The sequence below is a fragment of the Zootermopsis nevadensis genome, unplaced genomic scaffold, assembly GCF_977971745.1.
Source record: "Zootermopsis nevadensis isolate Lab colony 2312 unplaced genomic scaffold, Znev_1.0 Znev_ptg000008l, whole genome shotgun sequence".
NCBI classification, from domain to species: domain Eukaryota; kingdom Metazoa; phylum Arthropoda; class Insecta; order Blattodea; family Termopsidae; genus Zootermopsis; species Zootermopsis nevadensis.
The window spans coordinates 1,453,364-1,476,315 of NW_028259140.1; the positions used below are offsets into that span (position 1 = coordinate 1,453,364).

The window sequence follows — 22,952 nt, forward strand, 5'->3', positions numbered from 1 at the left end:
GTTAGGACTTCATTAACAGTAATAAAGAACGAGGAATTTAGGCATAAAAACATTGAATGAGTGACTATACGTGATGAACATAATATAAACACGCCTTTCACACGTTTACAATGCAGCGGAAGAAATCTTTTGTTTACACGCGTGTGTATGTGTGTGTGTAAATATGAACCGAGACTTAATTATCATCTCCATAGCAGCTCCGAAGTCTAGTTAATTTCCTCACTAATTACTTCATTTCACACAGGAACTGTAAAACTGTCCTTCACTCTTAATTTTCAATCTCAACTTATTATCAGAGCACGGATATAATTTGCAAAGCAGTTACAAAATGAAATTACGTAAAAATTGTACATAAATCAACTGATATTTACAAACAAATTTTGGCCAGCATTTGACAGGTTTACTTTGACATCGATCCTTGTTATTGTTTCATCTCTCGAAACAAGATTTCGTTGTTCTTAATTTTAATTTAAATAGCTTTCTTTAAACCATGTACGTTGCTTAACACTCTGTAAAACAGATGATGCCAACAAAAAAATTTAAATTCAAAATTCTATCGCATACTTCCAGACAATTTCTGCAGCATTTACCTCGAGATTACTTTAACACAGACAATTTTCGGGCCAAGAAACGAACACGGGACTCGGCAAAAACGAGGAAAATAGTGGTAACAATCTGCTATAATGTCTGGCGTCTTCAGACCAATTATTCACCAAATTCTGTGTGCATTTCTAATTTCGACCCCCATGACCCTTGTGATCTCCGGTCAGCCAGCGCTGTGTGAAACAGAATACTCCACATTTATTTCCATAATTTGTATACCAAGTATGCTGCATGGACCAGTATCCGGCTCGTCAGTCCAATTGCACAGTAGTGCAGTGTTCCGAACTCAGTAACCCCCTGTGGACATTCTACATTCCCGTGAGCTGTTTGGATGGGGAGATTTGCCTCAGCTTATTAAAACAAATCGCCTTGCTCAACGGATCTGTATTTATGCAGATCGTGTGATGCTCTTGAATCACGCATCTATGTTCGTGACCAATGGCCAAGATTCCAAAGTCATGAGAAATTTTTCAGAACAATGTAATGAGCATTAAATGCAGGCACTTTGGGATACCCTGTATCCCCTCCCCCACACCGAGTTAACTTAAAATTCATAATCTACAATCTGGAGAAATAAACTTCTGACAAAATTCCAAACTCATGTAATTACCATAGAAAAGTTATTATTTTTTTTTAAATTTAGTAAACCCGTTTTTCATAAGCAACTATTTGACCACCCTGTCTATGAATGAACACAACTGTTCGTAACCCGAAGGTCCACTTGCGTATAAACAAAATTTTACGTAATTTCATACCGGTCAAATTATAACTGTATTTACGTGAAAGTCAAACATATTTTACACATACGACATTCTCTACCACGCAGATAGAAGCCATAGTTTTCTCCCAAAAATGACCACAAGAAGTCATCCTACAAAATCATGATCCAGATTTTCACCGCTCTATAAAATTCAAATTCCATTGCATTTCAAATCATAAATTATACTTAATGGGGACTTTAAGAGAAAACCAACATTCATAAAATCAACGACAGATAAAAATTTAAAAAAACATAACACGCAAAATAAAGGAGACCCATTAGATACCCAATATGACAAACTCAAATCAAATGATTTGTTATTGGGTTATGTGCCGTATCATATAGCTAAATGTTCATTAAACCACAAAACACGACTAGTAGCCCTAGTAGGATAAAATTTAACTCAGTCGTAGTTAAAGCTTCAGAAAATACATATCGTAGTCTTTAAATCAGCCTTTACTATTAATAAATTGTGTACCTCAAGTAATGGTAAAATATAAATACCACCGACAACTAAAGAATATAAATTCATTAACGCAGAAATTTTAAAAATAATAATTCAACAAAGTCAACAATAATAAACGTTTCTGAAGTCGGAGGCGGATGGTAAGGCACCGTGTATTTTGTTCGACCATCAAAAATGGTGGAAAATCGCATAAAGGCCACCATATTACTACGAAGTATTCAAAAAAAAATATTAAATCTTCAACAGTAACTGAAGCAGATGGACGAACTGACGCAAAGCATTGGCCAAATTAAATGGCGACTTGTTTGAAATTAGGCCTAAAAGCCTAAAAACAGATAAACAAAGCTTCAAGGCTTTGAAATAACCACAACCAACCACAATAGTAACCAATATGCAATAACGAAAGGGCACAAAATGTGCCCGACTTACCTCAGGATTCCGGAAGTCCGTCCTCAACCAGAGGTACAATGAAACTCCCTTGGTGAATATAAACTTCTCGAAGGAAACCTCTGATCTGCCAACTTGTCAAGTTTCGAGGTGCATTATGGGAAAGGCAAAGATAAATATTAAGCACAGATACTTTTTATCAGACAACTACCCACGCTATGGATCACAGATAAAGTTACATTTCACGTTCTCATGGTGACGAGTATATTGTCACACTACATATGTAATACAGCGGTTTGCCAAACAAATACATTAGAAATTTAAACAAATAGCGTATAAGCACTCAAGGTCTGGATAACATCTTACTCTGTAAAGTCATCAGATCGCAAGTCTAAGCGTATATCGTGTCTTAAGTGAGCCACCGAGAACAACTACATACTCGGCTTAAGGTACGCCTCTGTGGCTAATTTCACAAATAACGGACACAAAATGGAGTACCACTGAATCACAAAATTATTACGTCTTAAATGGTAACCCTATATTATACGAAGTTAAAGTGTATTTTTTTGTGGCCAGTGATAACTTTGTCGTACTTTAAAACCCACGGCTATGTTTTTAATCCTACGACCCAGAATGAGTACAAACCGCTCAAAACATTTCAGAGTCCAAACGTAATCACACGCCAACACAGCCCTTATTAGGGGGTAAAGTAGACCAGAGTCTGGAGCTTTACATTTTTCTCTCTGTAGGACAAAGACCTAAGCCAGCATAGTCATTATATTCATTTTTATTTCTTCATTTTAATTCAGGGATACATTCTTCAAAAAGTTGTCAGTGGAACCACGGTTCCGGAGAATTAGACGTAAATACGTCTATAAGGAAAGGAAGTTTATATATTGGCTTTATTCTAAATATTTCCTTTATACATGCTTTACAATTGAGATAAGTTTGATTAAGACTTTGCTTAATCAACTTGAATTACTTACGCTTAAGATGGGCCTGTGGTAGATGAATGTAATGTAAGGTAAGGTAATGTAATGTAACGTTCCCTAGGTAACAACAATGCCGAGTATACACGACGTTCCCTAGGTAACAACAATGCCGAGTATACACGACGTTCCCTAGGTAACAACAATGCCGAGTATACACGACGTTCCCTAGGTAACAACAATGCCGAGTATACACGACGTTCCCTAGGTAACAACAATGCCGAGTAAACACGACGTTCCCTAGGTAACAACAATGCCGAGTAAACACGACGTTCCCCAGGTACACTTGTTACACTTTTTCGCAGTTTTCTCCTCCTACCATCAGCTTCTGTAGTAGGTGAACGGTCATTAAATAAGTCTAACCCAGCTGCTTGAAAATAGAGTAACTTAATATCGCAACTCATCACTTTTTATGTTTACCGCCGACAGGTCATCGTAAAAGAACAGAACCGAGTGCCTCGTCGTCACTCCTGTGTGGTAATGTGATTATCACGTAAACCAGGTGGAGAACAATGGCGACCCTCGCTGACCCCACGCGTTCCAAATGCAATTTGCTTGACGTATGCCGTACAGACAGACGCTGGCCTACCACGTACTCAGATCTGTTTCCCATAACAAAACGAGGTGCTAAATTGACTGCAAGAATTCGGTTCGTCTGATCTCACACTTCTTTTTCTGCAACACGACGAAGAGAAAAGACTTTTACGTTTCTACTTCAATAGCTGTTAGGTACTGGAGACTCGATGGTCATCTGACGCTAAGAAACAAGTCCGACTTTGACTTCACGGCGTAATATTTATATTTAACTTCAATATATAAACTCAACTTACATGGAGGTACATATTTCAAAAGGTCATATATTTTACTCAGCTACCCCGTTCAAAAAAATACCATCTGTAATGATGTTCCACCTTTTCACGGAACTTGAGACTATGAAACTTCAATTGTCCTTGTATAATACTTAAAATCATTTAAATACTTCACACATACTTGAAAATTTTACAATCGAAATTAAGAAGACTCAAAAATAATTTCTGTTTCAGTCCAAAGTATACAAGTTCATCGATTTACAACAGTGCTCCATCTAGTAGAAATGTGTTCTACAATATTAATCTAGATGACAAATAGTTTATTCTAGGTACTAGTTGCTCTGTAACACTCATTCCAAGATGACCGACAAGTGGTCAGGAGTTTCTAAGCTTGGCTAGAATACCAAACAATGTCAAAGTTTTCCTCTGCTTTCAAGGCATTTCTCACATATTCATTTCACACAGGTTATGATTACCTCCTCACAACTTATGGTCATCTTCTCTTGACAATCAGTCACGCAACAACTCCAGTTCAGAGAGCATCACTAAATAACCACATCAGTTATTAAGAATAAAATAAAATTACAGTAATGCTCGTAGAAATGAGGACACTCTCCTTTCTTTAACTGAACACAAAACAATCCAAGTAAAATAATAAAACATTCAGACATTAACATATCTTCAATTCACAAATGTCTACGTGATTATGTGTTGTATCCTATTTCGTATCTGAAACAAACACCTAACTTAAAAATCAAATTTCAATTTACGTCAATCCCATTGAGACAAACTCACTAAATCTGGCATTTGCTAAATAGTACATCGATAAACAGGAGCCAAGTCTTACGAATTCATTATAAAATCTCCTGAAGAAGCAAATGAGAGACCAAATGTTAGGAGACGTATTTATAATAACAACAAAGTCAGATGGAGTAAGGATGGACTAATGTGCACTACAGACTGAAATTTTTTTCAAACATGAGATATGAATTTCATATGATATAATTTTTTTTAAGTATGAACATGAGTACCACACACAAATCCGAAGATGGCTGTCTTCTGGGATGTTGTACCGTGCAATCTGATGATATTCCATTGAATCTTACTGCCTGCGTCTTCACGTGATGGTAGAAAGCACCTCTGAAATGTCGATAAGATCTAATTGCAATGTGTATCATATACTAATATTATTTGGATCATTTCATATAAAATTGGATAACATAGAAACAAAGATAAAATATAAAACAGTGCTCATATCACAAACATGTCATCAAAGTACTGAATACACATATAATTTATTTCAATGTACTGACAGCGAATGAACCTCGAAATAAAAATACACTTACGCGTTTATCTGGATGCATTATATATCTATTTTTTTAAACACCCTGTATACATAACACACGTGTTAGGTATGCGACTTACCTCAAGCAAGAAATTGCACATTTGAGTAGAAAATGATAAACTTGAAATTAATTTCGGTTCTCTGAAGACATGTAACATGAAACTGCATGTGTTAACAGCAGGTATCTATCTGAAATCTATGTAAAGACAATGGTTTCTGTCTGCATGTTTCAGCAAAACTGCACAAGTAATGAGAAACACCGTGTGTCTTGGTAAATGGCGATGCAATCATTTAACATAATAAAAGGTTTTTAATACAAGTCCCTGCATCGGTGATATCCATAAATCAATGCCCCTGGAGGAAGATGGAAAATTACGTAAGACTCACGCAGAGAACAAAACTGCAAAGCCTAATGCGTAGATGTCTTGTTTACAGTAACAGTTACTGTCAAATACTGACAAAAATCACAAATCTTGTTTTCTGATCGCTGCTAACAATTTTCATCAAAAACAGAATGAAAAGTATTAAAACATGTATGTGGGCCACACGTGGCACAGGGTCTGTGGGTTGAGATATCATCTTCATACTACCGTACAGAAAAACTTCCCAGACGTAGTAATTTTAAAACAAGTTAAAATGTAACAGACGCAGTCCAATTAAGAACTTATTTCATAATACAATACTTCCTGCATATCTTACTTTGTCATATTTACAGTTTATTTAAAGAATAAATAAATTTCATATTTGCAAAATAATTTTGTTTACTCACTGTTCCAGACCAAGGTACCGATTTCACAACCACCTCACAACACTGAAACTTTACAACAAATCTCGCCAATTAAGACGAGATTAGGTAACTCCGCCCCACAGGTTCGGGGGGTTGTGGTGATGGTCCGGATGTCGGAAACTCTTAAAAAAAACAACTAACAAACAGTTTCCATATAACAACATCATTAATTTGCAATAAAATATTTAGCATATGGAGAAATCCTAAAAGCCTCACTTAACCAGCGTTCTAATTACCTTCGACACTAACAAACACTGACGCGTAGTATCAAACCGTCCCATAACAAGCCCAATTGAACACATCTGAAGCCTCGATATCAACCGTACATTAACGCAGAAACAGACAGTGAAAATGACGATCTACAGAATTATGGAACATTTGCATTACAGCCACCGTCCTAAACCCCAAAGCCAACAAAACTACCAAATTTTAACAAATACACCAAACGGCTGATTCTTTACGAGAGTTCAAATTAACATCCACCAAAACAGCACTAACTCACGCGTAATATCAAACCGTCCCCATAACAAGCCCAATTGAACACATCTGAAGCCCTCGTATCAACCTCAGACTGGGTCAAAAGAGCACTGAGTACTTAATTAAACGTGCAAACTGTCAGAATAAAAATCAGAAACTGGACAATTGCTTTTAACGCCGCGATTACTGGTCGACCAGAAAATGCCATAAAAATATTCGCAGCCAAATTTTTACAAAAACCACCAAACGGCTGATTCTTTACGCGAATTCAAATTACCATCGACCACACAAACACAAGCTGAGACGTAATTAACAAAATGGCCGACTTACGTAAAGACTGAACACATACGCGCTGTACCGGGGCAGGAGACATACAACCGCAAAGGGAAAGTCGACTGGTCCGGAAGAAACCTCGGATCCGGTGACCTGACAAGTTTCGCGGAGCACGCAGGGAAAACCAAAGATGAAAAACTCGTGAAACGCTTGTCGGCAGAGATAACTAAGGGACGGAGAATTAAAAAAAGCTCAAAAACATACAATGAATAGCAGCGTCCTCTGTGCGAGAACAAAGGAACCCACAACAAGCGCCATCCCGCAAAGAGGGCGCAAGAGGTTATTATCTGTTTTAAGAGATTTGTTTTAATTTCCTAAGACCACTCGGCCGCTGGGGTTGAGCCCCCCTTCGGAATTATTCGATATCAATGACCGTGCTTCCGTTGCTGGTACTATTTTCGAATTTTGATGGTCCTTTTATCATACCTACTCTTATTAAGCTCTTGCTATATCCTGCAGACAAGATCTGTTGCCAGGTCGGTTAGTCGAAAGAGTTGGACAACTAGTCTCGCCTACAAGGGCCTGTTTTCCGTAGCGTGCAAGTGCAAAGCCAACGAGCAGGACTCGGGCGGTTCGTTGGAACCCGCCATCAGGCGCCCGGCGCCTGGGCCATTGTCCGGAGCCGGGTCCGCGCCTCTGCTCGCTCAAGGAACGGCCTGGGCCTCCACCTCCCTTCGAGGGGAGGGTTTTTTTGGGGTGCCCTATTAAGGGTGCCCCTGGGGGTGCCTACGGTTGGCACCCGGGGCGGGAGGGTATGGTGCCTACGGTAGGCACCCGGGGCGGGAGGGTATGGTGCCTACGGTAGGCACCCGGGGCGGGAGGGTATGGTGCCTACGGTAGGCACCCGGGGCGGGAGGGTATGGTGCCTACGGTAGGCACCCGGGGCGGGAGGGTATGGTGCCTACGGTAGGCACCCGGGGCGGGAGGGTATGGTGCCTACGGTAGGCACCCGGGGCGGGAGGGTATGGTGCCTACGGTAGGCACCCGGGGCGGGAGGGTATGGTGCCTACGGTAGGCACCCGGGGCGGGAGGGTATGGTGCCTACGGTAGGCACCCGGGGCGGGAGGGTATGGTGCCTACGGTAGGCACCCGGGGCGGGAGGGTATGGTGCCTACGGTAGGCACCCGGGGCGGGAGGGTATGGTGCCTACGGTAGGCACCCGGGGCGGGAGGGTATGGTGCCTACGGTAGGCACCCGGGGCGGGAGGGTATGGTGCCTACGGTAGGCACCCGGGGCGGGAGGGTATGGTGCCTACGGTAGGCACCCGGGGCGGGAGGGTATGGTGCCTACGGTAGGCACCCGGGGCGGGAGGGTATGGTGCCTACGGTAGGCACCCGGGGCGGGAGGGTATGGTGCCTACGGTAGGCACCCGGGGCGGGAGGGTATGGTGCCTACGGTAGGCACCCGGGGCGGGAGGGTATGGTGCCTACGGTAGGCACCCGGGGCGGGAGGGTATGGTGCCTACGGTAGGCACCCGGGGCGGGAGGGTATGGTGCCTACGGTAGGCACCCCGGGAGGGTAGGGTAGGGTAGGGTGCCTACGGTAGGCACCCCGGGGCGGGAGGGTAGGGTGCCTACGGTTGGCACCCTAGGCCGGGGGGGGGGGTGCCTACAGGCACAAAAAGGTTGGGACCACTGATGTATAAAATATAATTTCGAAATTTCAGCGAAACTGGTATCACGTAATCTAACCTAATCCTACACCTGCCCTAAACTAACCTTAATTATCCCAAAGCAACATAACCTAGTTAGACTCAACCTAAACTAATCTAACCTAACATAACACAGCCTAACTTTACCTAATTCAACCTAACCTAACATAATCTAACCCAAATTAACGTAATCGTGAGAAATATGACCTTGAAAATTTTAAAGACCTCTTTCTGGGAAACTAGTGGACCGATTTTGTCGTGACTTCCACAAGACGTTAACCCATACGTGACCTCATTTTGACACGAGTATGGTCAATCGGGTATTTAAGATATGGCAGAAATAATGTCTTATCCAGCTTTTATTGTTGCGTGATCTTTGCCGAAATTGGAATGTATTAATAAATTTTAGTAAATTTCCTAGAGACCAAGTTTCGTACACATCCGTTACAGCACTCGTGAACCATCCTGGTGGTAAAATGGTCTTTGCGAGAGTATCTAAAGATTGCTTCTTGCTCTCTTGAAAGAAACAATATTTTCCTAAAACGCTGATTTATATACAGATTAAGTTTGCCAGAAGGAAAAAACACAAAGTTTCAGACACACCTTGTATTTTCGCCACTTTTGTTCTGTGTTTAAACAGAAAGAAAAATATTCTGATATCACAGACGTATAACCGGATTAAGTATATAAACTCTCATAAGCAACACGGGTACCTATACCTGCTTAAGAATGCCTGTATAATTAAAAAGATATTATCTATATTTATTAGACATTTTAACCTCTCACTGAGGCTAGCTCTGTTCCTGGATTTACATAATTTTGTTGAATAAGTCTGCTCCAATATAATGACGCACTCTGCTTTTATGACTTCATTACTGAGTTCTACATAGTCAAAACCACATACTTTTGATAAACTGAGAATACGACCAAAAAATATTTTATTTTGAACGTAACTAAAGAGACGCATATATTATTATTAATATTAGTAGTGCTACATAAATACTATCCAACAACATCCCTCGTCTGACTGAGAAAAATCACGGGAAATGCCAATCAGGATAATTTGCGTCTGACCGGGTCTCAAATTCGGGTGTTGGCTGAAAATACACAGTGGTACCAATCGTTCTACCGCGACATTCGGTAAATTTTGCTTCAAACACTATTGCGGATAAAACCACTTGGAAAAGTTACACATTGATGAGAAGATAATATTAAAAAGAACATAAGACACTGTATTTGACCGGCTTAAAGTAGCTTCTAATTACAAGACTACGAGGTTTCTGTGAAGTATCTGCACGAACAGCAAGATATAATGCGGTCTTCTGATCGACCACTACGTAGCTGCTTACAGAAAGCTAACCAACGGTGAATATTTCAATCCGCACTGATGACTATTCTTCAAATTACGTTCGCGGTGGAACAAATCAAATATAAAAACCCTGGAGTAGTGAACTACCAGCTTCGTGTGCAACACCGGATTGATGCTTTCAATTCAGTGCAACAGGTATAATCAGGTACCGACGAAAACGATTCGAAAGTAATTCCTGTGCAGAACCTTACAACACTGCCGGTAATAATAACATTCTTTCTCTCTGGCCAGCAACCTACTCACTTATTCTATCTTGATATCAATGTATTTTCCAGCTAATTTAATGGCCCTCTGGACTTATTTCTTTATTTTTCAATTATTTTCACTCAATATCGTTTTACAATACCATCTATAAATATAGGTTCTTGACAATCACTCCGTTACGTGCTAGATGCTTCACGAAGCCCGACACAAAATGTTTCCTCCTGCAACGGAGACCGTCCTCTTGAAGAATGACATGTCCTACCGCTCGCAAAAACACATAAAGCAAAGGTAGTATATTTACGTCATATTGTGAATTAGGTTAATATTTTAATATTTTCCGTCAAATCACAATTTTAATAAGATAATAAAATATAAAATATTTAAAATATCATTCGATGCGGAACGTGAAATGATATTTCATATTTTATTATCTTATTAAAATTGTGATTTGACGGAAAATATTAAAATGTTAAAATAAAAAAAATAAAAATATTAACATAAAGCAAACATAATACGTCATAATCTGTGTCTGGATCGTCCTTTCTCTCTAAAAGTAATTATACCATTAAAGCTAAACGTTCTCTGTAGATTAATTGTGTCAAACACGTGCTCTATTATGAATTTTATGACTTATCTTCGAGACAAATATTTTCATGAACGCCGACAGGACCCACATATACTCCGTGACCAAAGAACGAGACATGTTCAAAGGCTGACATAATAAATGTTTACAACATTTTGAATCGAAACATCTGAAGGGTCACTTTTGGCGATGTGTGTACATACCACATGGAAATATTGTATGTGGGGAGTGGGTTAGCTCAGCACGGCCCAGGAAATAAACCAACGCAATGATTGACTTTCGGATTTCATATTGAGAAGCTAACAGTCGCTCATTTCATCATAGAAATATCTCTCATTTTATGAAAATCCTAAGGTTTATTACCACGCTCGTAATATCCCGCCACTGCCCACGTCAAAAGAAAAGTAATCCTCGTCCAACAGGTTGCAATTACAGACGGAGTGGTCATCTGAAGATGGACAAAGGCTGTCTGGTCCCATTGCAAGGCAGCAAAGACGACCCTGAGGTAATATCAACAGGAACTTCATTGTTTCGGCCCGTATTTAAATCATAAGCGTGGCCATTACTCTACGTAACCTTACCGAGATTTTCTTTCTTTATTTCTCTAGAAGAGCGAATCATTATTAACATCTCTTACCTCCGTCTAGAATGGAGGTAACAAATAAGACGAACTTTCCTTCCATATTTGCACAAGTTTCCATTGAGTGGGGCTTAGACACAGGCATACATTGCATTCTGTAGTACTGTATTAACCCATTTAATAACTCTCTGCATTTTATCCCAGGAATAAATGATTTTCGAATGTTTTTTTTCCATGTAACCAGCGTCAACCAATTGATCTTTGTAATGGTAAAGTGTTATGTTTTCTTTGCGGTACGGACCGGCTTCTTAAATGCTGTTCAGATGAACGTAGTGTTTCTAAAAAAAATAATTTTGCTTACAAAACGAGTAATCAAGACGGAGCTGGGTACCGCTGATGTAGGAAACCTTTATTCGAATTGAGCATGGTTATGATGGTAATTGGCTTCAGTCCGGTAACAGTTCGCACGTCGCGATATGTGAAAACCTGGCAAGTGTGCAGGAGCGGATCTTGTTCACAGCCTGATTCGAAGAAAATTATCCTGCTCTTAAAATAAACCACAAAACAAAGGACGAGTTCTTTTACTTTTACTTTTTTTTTTTTTTTTTTTTGAAATTCTTCGGCTCTTAAGGGCATCCGCGTTCTCTCCGCACCGGAGACTAATTCTGGCAACTACAACGCAGGCACAGCTGAGCGGTCTCATAAATACCCGTATTCTACTTGGCCTGACGTAATAAATCATTTCTCAAAATGTCTCCTAAACAAAAATATTTTATTACAAAATACCTAATGTGTATACTCCACTCGAGCGAAGAATACAAAAGTGAGAATTAAAGAAATATGACGATGCGATCTCGACTCATCTCGTCTATAAGAGAAACTGGTGGCGGGCTCTTGTGAACACGATAATGAACATTTTAGTACCATAAACGACGCAAAACTTGTAGACCTGTTAAGCAACTATCAGCTTTTGACAAAGGACATACGTCTATGGAGCGAGTTTCTTAGTTTCTAATTATTATTAATATTATACAGGGTTATTCGTAATTCCCTGACACACTAAGAAACTCTCCAAGTTCATGTTACATACCTCATAAACGCTGTACGACCACGCGTCCATTCTAACACATACCTAATATTAATAGTAATGATAGAATCAGTAGAAATAATCTCCTTTTTAAAATATTTTTTCCACCACAAACCAGGAGCAAGATTGAAATTCTCGTAGCCAACAGAAAAGTAAAAGATAAATCACAGGATAAGTCAACATAATTTGTGCGTGCGTGTGTAATCTGTGGTTGACGCAACTTTCGAGTAGCGCTCAGAAGGCAACGCTACACCCTCTGCTGTGTAGACTACTACATACTACACATCGGAATGCGCAGTGTGAACTACTTTCATCGTTCAACAAATCGAGAACACGGCCTTCTGGTTTGTGAACGTCTTCCGCTGTGGACTATTTTGGGTCGCTTCGGTGACGAAGTTCCCACCATAATCCGCAAAACCCCCGTGGGCTACAAATAAATCAAATATCAGCTTCCAAACTCCGCCATACAATTACTGAATTACACACCTGAGTACACAGACAAGCGACTGACTCAGATGTGATTTAAACTGGAGTAGGCGGCTAAAAACTTGTCTGCGGATCAGGAAGGCAGAGCTGCCGTCTCGTTGAGACTCCCACACGATTTGGGTCCTCTTTTTTATTAACGTTATTAACGTGCCTGGGAAAACCGAGATCTCGTTCTGTGAGACAGCAGTGACATCTATCTGCTACCGGAATAGTCTCGAGGTTACAGATTCCATCTTAATAGTTTCTTTACCTATGAGCTATATTCCATCGTTAATTTCCTGTTCTCATGTACGAAGGTTTCTGTAATAACGACGTACACCTGTATGTCTAAGAGACTAATTTAAAAGATATATCGCCTCTTATGGAACTTTATGTTCACTACCGTGCTCTCAACAACACACCACAAATCCCCCTATCCTCAGTCAGATTAATCCAATCCTCACCCAAACCCTATTGTCGTTATATCCATTTTAATATTATCCTCCCATCTACGCCTATATATATTGTAGAATCAGTTCCTCAAAAGCCAATACGAAACTTTCCCAAGAAAATCATTCTGCCCTAAGTATTTGGCTAGTTTACTTTGTCAGGAAAATTAAACAAATTATTAACTTCGTCTTAATTAATGTTTACAGTTCTCGTAGCTTTTAGGTTCACAAATGTGATAGTTCGATGGGGTGCCAGGTTATTAGGTAATTAATGCCCTTAATCAGAATAACGCGTTGATTTGCGTACATTTGATTGAAACGGCATTGCTGATGGAGTATAATAATTACTCGTTCCCACGTAGACGAGCATCACTTGTCAGATCTTTCCCACAGACGTTTTCTAAACTAACCAACAAAAAATAAAAACGTTTTACTACTTTGTAACCGAGTCCTGCTTCATGCGATAATAACCTCATTGAATCTCGGCCGTACTGAAGCCGTTATTAACTCTGAATAGTCCTAGTTGCAACGATATACTTAAACAACTTCTAGAAATAATTACAGAATGTTTTGGATATAAGTCAGAAACTTTTCCGGAATTATTACTTATTTTATTTCGAATTTGAACACTGCATCAGAGAAGTTATATTACAGTAAACATTAAATTTTATAAATAATCTTATATATGTCTAGACTGTGTATTTAAATAAAAATACTTTATGTCTTTATTCAGTCCTACATAAGTATTCACGACAAATACTAAAAAAATAACACATGTGAGTCTTTAATATGGCCTTTCGTATATTCAAAAGAATTCTGCATTATTGCTTTGCTAAATCTTTAATAAGAACACGTTTTAGGAAAGTTCATGACGTTAATAATGATAATGAAGCGTTCTGAGAATGATAATTGGGATCTGGAGGGAATAGGTAACAGAAAGATTAAGAGAAATATATAATGGGGTGCTTCGTAAGTTGTACTATTCATAAAATCAACTACGGTTATCAAACAAATAAGGGTGGAACAGATGATGTATGTAGCACGCGTGGACGAGATTGGATATTCTGACAAGCACGATAGGTACACGTGGCGAAATCACGTGCACATGTTCCAAATGTTCGGTTTGCACAAAGACAGGGATCTTCTTCACCAGCTCAGAAACTATCACTTTCCTAACACAGGCCCTCTTCCCGCCCTGCTCATAAAAAAAATGTCCAGAAATGGAATACGTAGTTCCATTCACGTTAATTGTCTCTCGAACACTTGTGTATAACTCTAATAGGTGGCAGCACCTGCGTGACGGCGCGCGCATGACGGATCGTCACGCACGCGCGCCCTCTAATAGTGGCCACTGTGAGTCACCACTCGACCGTGGCAACACGCCACTCCAAACACGCTCATTCGCAAGACAACACGCCATTTTGTTACACTTTTTTGACAAATTAACCTTACTGTGGCCAAGTATATCACCTTCATATGCCGCTCTATCAATCACACAGGTCACAATTACGATTTCGAGATGGAGGGTTGATTATGATCTATGGATGTAACTTACTTTGTCTGAAAGAAGCGGTATTCTGAATGATGGAGTCCAGAGTCCACAGGTTCATTTCCGTGCTTACAACAGCTCGACTGTACACCCTTTCGGCAACCCACACCCACGAAAAAAAATTACGTAGAACCTAAGAGAATTATCCGAGTTCTCTACCCGTCGTTGGAACACGTGACAGGGAAGAACGTGAACGACACAAGTTACGGTGATATTTCAGGTTCTCACGGTCACGAAAATTACAGCGGGTTCGATTCCCGGCGGTGCCCGAATTTATAACTTGTGTTGGGCAAGGCCGTGGTCTAGGCAACACGGAGTTTTCCTCCGTGGCATCCCAACAATTACTCCATTCACACACAGAAGAAGGCAATGGCAAACCACTTCTGGATCATCTGCCAAGAACGTATATGAACAGGTCCCAGTCCGAGAAAAGGATCGAAGGATCCTGTTCATATGGACCTGTCGTCAGACAGAACACTAAATAAATAAATAAAATATGGTAGAAATCGACCGACTTTTCAGAGGTGTCAACAGGGCAGTAACTAACGTATGCAAACTGAAATAGTTCAAACTGAGTTCTTTGTGAATACTATGTTACATAGAAACAGTGCTTCTATTACCCTCATTTCCCCTAAGCTTGGCAAATGAGCTCGGATAAACGTCTAAGCCTACTCATTAAAAATATCGATTAGCAGAAAGTCTTTTTTTTTCCTCCGATAAGTCGCAGTCACGTTGTTAGAGTGTATACGTTTTTGAACTACAGATGACACGGAATGCTCGTGGTTCCATCTAAACGGAGTTTTCCCACACAGACTTTAAAGATGTATGAACTCAATATTCTAAGAATTCCTCGAGAGAATGACGGGTCTCGTTCACGTTTAGAATCGAGACAAACCGCCTGCTACTTCTGTAGTAGAATCACGTACATCTTTATAAGACGAACTGAAAATTAACTGGGTCTTGTTTTCCCACGTGTCTACCGCAGCCTCTGTAACACGGCGACGTCAGTTTCGAGACGTGCGAATGCATAAATTGTGCACGTGAATTCTTGTAAGTACGACAATCCCACATTAGGAGGCAGTTCTAAAAGAAATGACACAACCGTACGTAAAGCACTATGATATACTTGCCTATATTCAACACGTTCGTTTACAAAGCATCCGCTTTATAGAGTAATTGGCCTATATTCAATTCCTTCACTTGGTCCATGACTGGAGCACGTGGTAAAGACCGTTTCCAGTCAGCTGTAAATCCGCCCCCACAACCTCAGCCTCGCCCGTCTATGAAAATACTTTGACCTTGAAATTCCTTTAACGTCCAGAGAAAGTATTAACAGCGAGGTTTCAAATCTGGTGTGTGAATGTAGTCAGATTCTCATATTCCCCCTACGCTCAGAAACTCATAAATAAGTCACTACGTCATACGCCAGGGCACATTATCATGAAGAAGCAGAATGTTCGTGTCTTGTTCCATCGTGGTATCACCGCGGCCGAAACATCTGCAGGGCAAATTGCGTTGTCGCGTAAATTATCGAGAGTTTAAAATGTTGGTACTGGATGCCCACACGATATTATCATCGTCATCTGCCTACTCACATCCTTTTAACATCTGGACAGGAAACACCCGAGATGCATCGGCCAGTACAATGATAGGGGTCAAATTTTGAGTACCGGCCTGGACAGCGATTTATCTCTTCCTGATTCCGTCAGGACTTGGCACTGAGGCCCACCCAGCCAACCGTCCAGCAGATGTAGGGGCGGGGGTCAGTTCAGGGTGGGGCGTTCAGAAATGTTCGTCTTCATGCTCAAAGTGGAGATGACGGCCTCACAACCTGCTGTCCAAAATTCACTGGAGTAAAGGCGGCTAGACTACGTAGCTGCCAAGATGAAGTCTGCGTGGAGTCACACCTCCCTCATAACCAAGTCAAGGTACCTGGACCTTAATAAGCTACATATAATAACTACACTTCCCCGTGCCGAAGCTTCACGAATGTGAAGGTATACATTCATGGATTCCAATTCTCTACATTGGATGGAATCATCGTGTCACCTTGAAGATGGTTCACTTTTGGGCTCTCATCTCCTGTCTCCGACAGTTTAATAACACTAAAAAGACCGCCTGGCTCCTGAGATGGGGGGAGGGTGTCCATGGTGACAGGCAGGAGAACTCTGTTTTTATTACCACACACGTTTCATGATCCCATATCAACTGGAATCAATCGAGTTCTCACTTCAGACGTTCGCACGGACCACCATTTTGGCATTCTGAACTGCGAGAAAATAATAAGTTGGTTTCATGATAGTATCAGGTTTGGTTATAATCCGTCTGTTAATTGAAAGTTATTCTTGTGGAGACCCGTCGATGTAAACTCATTAATATACTGTAATCCAATATTTTCTTATAAAATAATCGAATCAGACTTAAAAGGGCAGTGGAAGTTGATGAAACCCGCTCTAATACATCTTGTTCCCCGTCAACTCCGCTCGGTTCGAACCCGTGACCAGGATATACAGACGTGTTTACTCCTTATTCTCTGGACGCGCCATTCTCATCGGAAAAACGAATTGAAATGTTTCAAACCACAAAAGTAACAAGAAACAAACCTAGAAGGCAGACTATGACGTTAATGGTAATGATATTATGTATCTTGATAGGCTCTGAAGGTGGGGTCACATAAGATGTAGCCTTCGTGTTTCCAGCTAATTGGGAACTGGTTTGCACACTTTGCTTCAATGATTATCATCGGTACTTCTTGAACGCAGAATTCTACAGTCATAATACTCAAACGCATTAAGAGATGAATTTTTCATCTGTAAAAAATTGTTTCCGATGTGATTTTAAAGAAAAATCTCAAGACAATTGAAATCTATAACGTAAGCTACTGCATTTATTACTCGGTACAATTACATTTTTGTTTTGTCTGAGTTAACTAACTCGATGTTCTTGAGAAGCTAAGAAATTCTCCGCTTTATTTAAAGCCAAAAGTTTCAGAACCGCATTCACAAGAGCCATCCCCTAGACCCTGGGTATACGCTGATGATAATACTAAAATTAATCGTAATATAATTGGGTTGAGGGTGTGGATTGGATTCATGTGGCTTACTACAGGCACCAAGCGAAAATCATTAAATTTCAGATTCCATTATATGCGATAAATGTATTGACTAGCTGAGCGACTACCAGCTTATCAACAAGGAATCTACTGCATGGAGTTGTATAAATAGACATTGAAGAAGCCAACAAACGAGTTATACCTGCCAGTTTCTTTTGTATCCCAAACACTGAGCATAAGAGTTTGGCTCCAGTGAAATCCTGAAGAGATCCCCCAGGGACACTTCAGCATTATGCATGCGCCTTCGAGTATTCTAACGCACGACACCACGGTGCTCATTTGTCGCCCGTCAGCTGAAATAATGCCAGGCCTCTCAAAATGAAACATTCATGATTACATACACAGAACTGACCAGCGGGGCCCGGAGTCGAAAGATTAAAGCCAGACTCTTTAAACTGAAATATTTTCCAACCATCGCCACCCACGGAGAAAGCTGTCTGATTTGTTTGTAATGGTCGAAAAGGCTAAGCTAAGAGGTGCAGAAAGACTGACGTGTTTCGTTTTCTGACGACAAACGCAAGATAGTCTGAGCTAATGCCTGGTTATAACATGACTGCAGCATTTGCAAACAAATCCTTCTTGAAAATTAAAGTCGGCCATCTTATTAAGAAACTCCGAATTGTTTCTGGAAGCCGGGCTTCAAATCGAGGCGGAGGCAGGAGCTTTAACTAAATCTACTGTCGGGCTCAAAAATGTGTGGAGTTTCATTTCGACTACCCTCACACGTCTTCACGACGTCGTGCTTAAGCAAAGTGACAAATTTAAAAAGACGAGAATTGTAAAAGATCTGAGTAGTGTGGTTTTAAAGCTGCTACAAGATGGCTGTAGTTCACTCTTTCATAAGTTTGTGGATAGGATACGTTAGGTTAGGTTAGGTTAGGTTAGGTTAGGTTAGATTAGGTTAGGTTAGGTTAGGTTAGATTAGGTTAGGTTAGGTTAGATTAGGGTAGGTTAGATTAGGCTAGGTTAGATTAGGCTAGGTTAGGTTAGGTTAGATTAGGCTAGGTTAGATTAGGCTAGGCTAGGTTAGGTTAGGTTAGGCTAGGTTAGGTTAGGTTAGGCTAGGTTAGGTTAGGCTAGGTTAGGTTAGGTTAGATTAGATTAGGCTAGGTTAGGTTAAGTTAGATTAGGTTAGGTTAGGTTAGGTTAGATTAGGCTAGGTTAGGTTAGATTAGATTAGGCTAGGTTAGGTTAGATTAGATTAGGCTAGGTTAGATTAGGCTAGGTTAGGCTAGGTTAGGTTAGGCTAGGTTAGGTTAGGTTAGGCTAGGTTAGGTTAGGTTAGGTTAGATTAGGCTAGGTTAGGTTAGGTTAGGTTATGTTAGATTAGGTTAGGTTAGGTTAGGTTAGGTTTGCGACGCGAATGCGCGGAAGGTCGTGGCTTAACCATCTTTTTCTAGGCATTTCAACGTGTCTCATTCTTTCAACTTTGATTCTCCGTTTGTTTAACCTCCATACAAAGATACTAACTAAGACACGTGATAAACTAATATCCAAAATTAAATCTCGTTTGATACAGAAAAAAAAATTCAGCTTTCATAAAACCGTGTTCAATCTCTTGTAATGAAATTTGTGAGATATTTTCGAAAATCGTATTTCGTTTTCGCAAAATTTTAGCACTTATAATCTACCGTTTACCCTTGCAACCACCTGTCTGGCTTGTAAAAATTTTCGCCCTTGTCTCTGAATATACTTGAAGCAGCGTTCTTGATGGTCTCCCATCACAACTCGTTCCTTGACATCTGACGATGTTTTATCACATCTTGTAATTGCGTGTTTTATTATGACGCGAAACACTTGGGGAGCTATCAGCAGCACATGAGCTCTTTGACTTTGACGTGATAATGATGAAGAGCCTTTGTTTGACAAGCCCATCGGTCGATTCCACGCTGCTCGCCTCCCGTCGCCACGCCAACAAACAAATCAAGACGCTGCTATGCCAACATTCACAAACCCACTTAATCGTTTCTTTGTTTTCCAATAGATCATCAGTTTCTGCTCTTTTTTGTTTGTATTCTTGCCTTACAGTGGCGTATCATCCTTTCAAAGTACACGCATTTGTCAACTTTGATGCAAGATTTAAATACGCACCAACTTTCGCGTTATCTACTTCCAGACGTACGGTTAATTTTCCTGAGCCTATTTTAAAATTCACTTTTATTCTCATAATAAGCAAGGATTGTTTTTCCTTAAACAGCGTTAACCATTTAATCTTTGTAATGGTGGAGTGTAGTGTTTTCTTTGCGGTAAGGACTGAATTCTTAAATATTATTCAGACGATCTTCGCCTTCAAGGGATTACCTTCAATTACAATCATAAAATCTTTGCATTCAGAAGCAATATGTTTGAGATCAAGGTCTGAGAATCAGACATCTTGGATTTTTCGCGGTTTGTCTCAGTCGTTTCCGACGAATGGTAGGAACACGTCAGTAAAGCAAATCTCCTGTCACTAGTGAATTTACCATCCTATTTTCCTGAATACAAAAAGCACTTTTCAGTTGGAAACAACTCCTTAAATCTGTCTGCGTGTGTCTCGTCTAGAAACTTCTGGCAATCACCTGTTGCTTCAGACCACGTTAAATTACCTGTGGGATTAGTAGACCGCCGAGGAATTAGAAGACGCATTCAGGTTGTGTCTGAATGGCACTGTACTTCATACGAAGAGTACATTATGTGAGGTAGAATGAAGACGTTATTTGGCAGTGACTTGCTATTAGCATTGTACGACGAAGAGGTCGCTTAATAAACGACAACTCTCAACCAAAGTTACGCTTACAAGCCCAGTAGTTGCATAGGTGTATTTTACGAACCCACAGATTTCGATTTTCTAAATTCTAATGCTAATAATACAGCTACCAGGTAATATATGAACATAATACGTCACCTCACGGACATAAGGTTGAAATTCGATTAAAAGTATCATATCCGCAACAGTAGAGAACATGTTTCCTCTGAGACTCTAAATTCTGAGACTAAGAAATGATATGCATTATAATCTGACAGAATCACAATTATAACTTTATGTTCAGTGGACCGCATATACCTTTCAAAGCGCACGAGACACATCTGTGGACCACAGACCGAGGGTGGCTCACTCCATAGAATGCAACGGTAGAGTTGCCTCCAACCCCAAATAACACCTGAAGATGAAGTTTGATCCACCGTTTATGATGATTCTGATTAACTTATTAAGCTACAAAACATATAAATTATGAAATATTGAAAGCCAAATACCTTACTGATTTCCGGTGAAGTGGATACATTGGGGAGTTCGTCATACGTAGAATTTCTGAAACATAGATTATTCGGTAAGCCACATTTTTATTTCACGGTAAAACAGATCCTTCGACTGAACACTACAAAGTGACGAATCTATAAGATACGAACACTGAAGACATTGCAGTACAATCGTCTGTAAGAAGCTATTTATTGCAGTCAAAATTATATTTTACCCTTGTTCCGCCACTGCTAGTGCGTACTATCACAAAATAAAAAAATAGAATAACAATTCCGGAGGAAAGACAATAGAGAATCTCTGTAAGTTTAATTACGTCTCTCAGTTCTATCCATATTGACATTGTCTTGCGTAATTTATATTCGAGCTACGTTTTTGCTATGTTCAGGCCGACTATGTAATATAAAATCAAGCAATATTAGACGCACAGAATTAACCTACTGACATAATGATGGATGGTCGATAAAAAAGAACGTTTCCCCTCATTCGATATTAAGTCTTGGAAATGCAACGAGAAGCTGGTAGGAAGAAGGCGTTATAGGGTGGTTCACAAGCTTCGTATCTCGCCGTTAATTCAAACTTCGACTTTTCAGAATGTAATGTACTCTTTGCAGACGAGCCTACCATGTGACAGACAAGTTAATTTACGTATTAAGGATTGAGGAGCTGTGTAAGTCACATCTGAGATCTTAAGAACTTCAAATCGTGTCTTAATTAATGTTTTGGACCGTTCTAAGTAACGTAATGCGTTTATACGTTCTCACTATACGACCGATATAAAATATTTATGTAACAAAAACTTAGGGGCAAACAGATAAAGAAACTTGAACAATATTAAGAACTTTAAAGAAATTCTGTAGCTTACGGGAAAAGTTACCTTGCTCCAACGGTGACCTCTAGGGGCGAAAATGTTAACATGACAATAAAATGGCAACTCAATCCGAGATAGCTCTTTGTGTTCCGGAGTAACCACTGTTTAATGGGATTTATGCCTGGAGTTGAATAAAATTCGTCTATATTAAGTCAAATACATTTTCTGGGGATAAGTTACCATTTTACTGTCATCAACAGCTTCGCTCCTAGTGGTCATGGATGGAGTTACATCAATTCTCCTGCACACTACAAATAAAAAAAATTAATTTTCCTTTCAATTCTGTTAATATCATTTCTGTATATCGTTTAGATTTTCTTAAATATTTTCAGATCCTCACATCATTTGTGATCACCCTGTATCTCCTCTCTCCAAGCGCTTTTTCATCCATCTTTCTTTCCTTCTTTCTTTCTTTCCTTTCTTCGCAACGTGTTTTCAGATCCATAAATGGCATGAGCATTTTGTCTATTTTAATCGTCGTAAGGAAACTAGAAAAATTTGTACCCATGAACTGAATCAGTAATAAAAATAACGAATGGAATCAATCGTTCGCAATGGGAAAGTCTTAAGACAGTATTTAGTGAGATTGTCTGCAGAATCGCTCGTTAGCTCAGCGTCTCTCTCAAGTCACGCGGTGTAATAACCTTTTAAGAACAAAGCTCTTTCAAATTAGTATTCTGCAAAAGTTTGCAATCTTTATATGTGGCAGGCGCTACACCTTTTAAAAAAGTTCGAGCTACAAAGAGGCAGTTATAAACTCCCGCGAGAATTGGTGATACATAAAAAGACATGACGAACAAAAACGAGGAGACAAGATGAAAGCTAACGAATGCAACAGTGC

General features: G+C 40.0%; 1 protein-coding gene and 1 long non-coding RNA gene across 7 annotated transcripts in view; one reads left to right on the forward strand and one right to left on the reverse strand.

Annotated features, from left to right (window-relative positions):
- Positions 1–3,100: 3,100 nt before the first annotated feature.
- LOC110837686 (uncharacterized) overlaps positions 3,101–22,952 on the reverse strand; it is a 33,774-nt gene continuing 13,922 nt past the window's right edge. For all 6 annotated transcript variants that reach the window (XM_087344811.1, XM_087344816.1, XM_087344814.1 and 3 more), the window contains 3 exons: positions 21,240–21,294; positions 6,129–6,268; positions 3,101–5,154 (listed from right to left, as the gene is read on the reverse strand). The gene's annotated coding sequence lies outside the window, so the exon portion shown is untranslated. The remainder of the gene's footprint in view (positions 5,155–6,128; positions 6,269–21,239; positions 21,295–22,952) is intronic.
- On the forward strand, positions 3,940–5,365 carry LOC147874444 (uncharacterized). The gene is made up of 2 exons (XR_015534092.1): positions 3,940–4,041; positions 5,031–5,365. It is a non-coding gene; the product is annotated as an uncharacterized LOC147874444 (long non-coding RNA).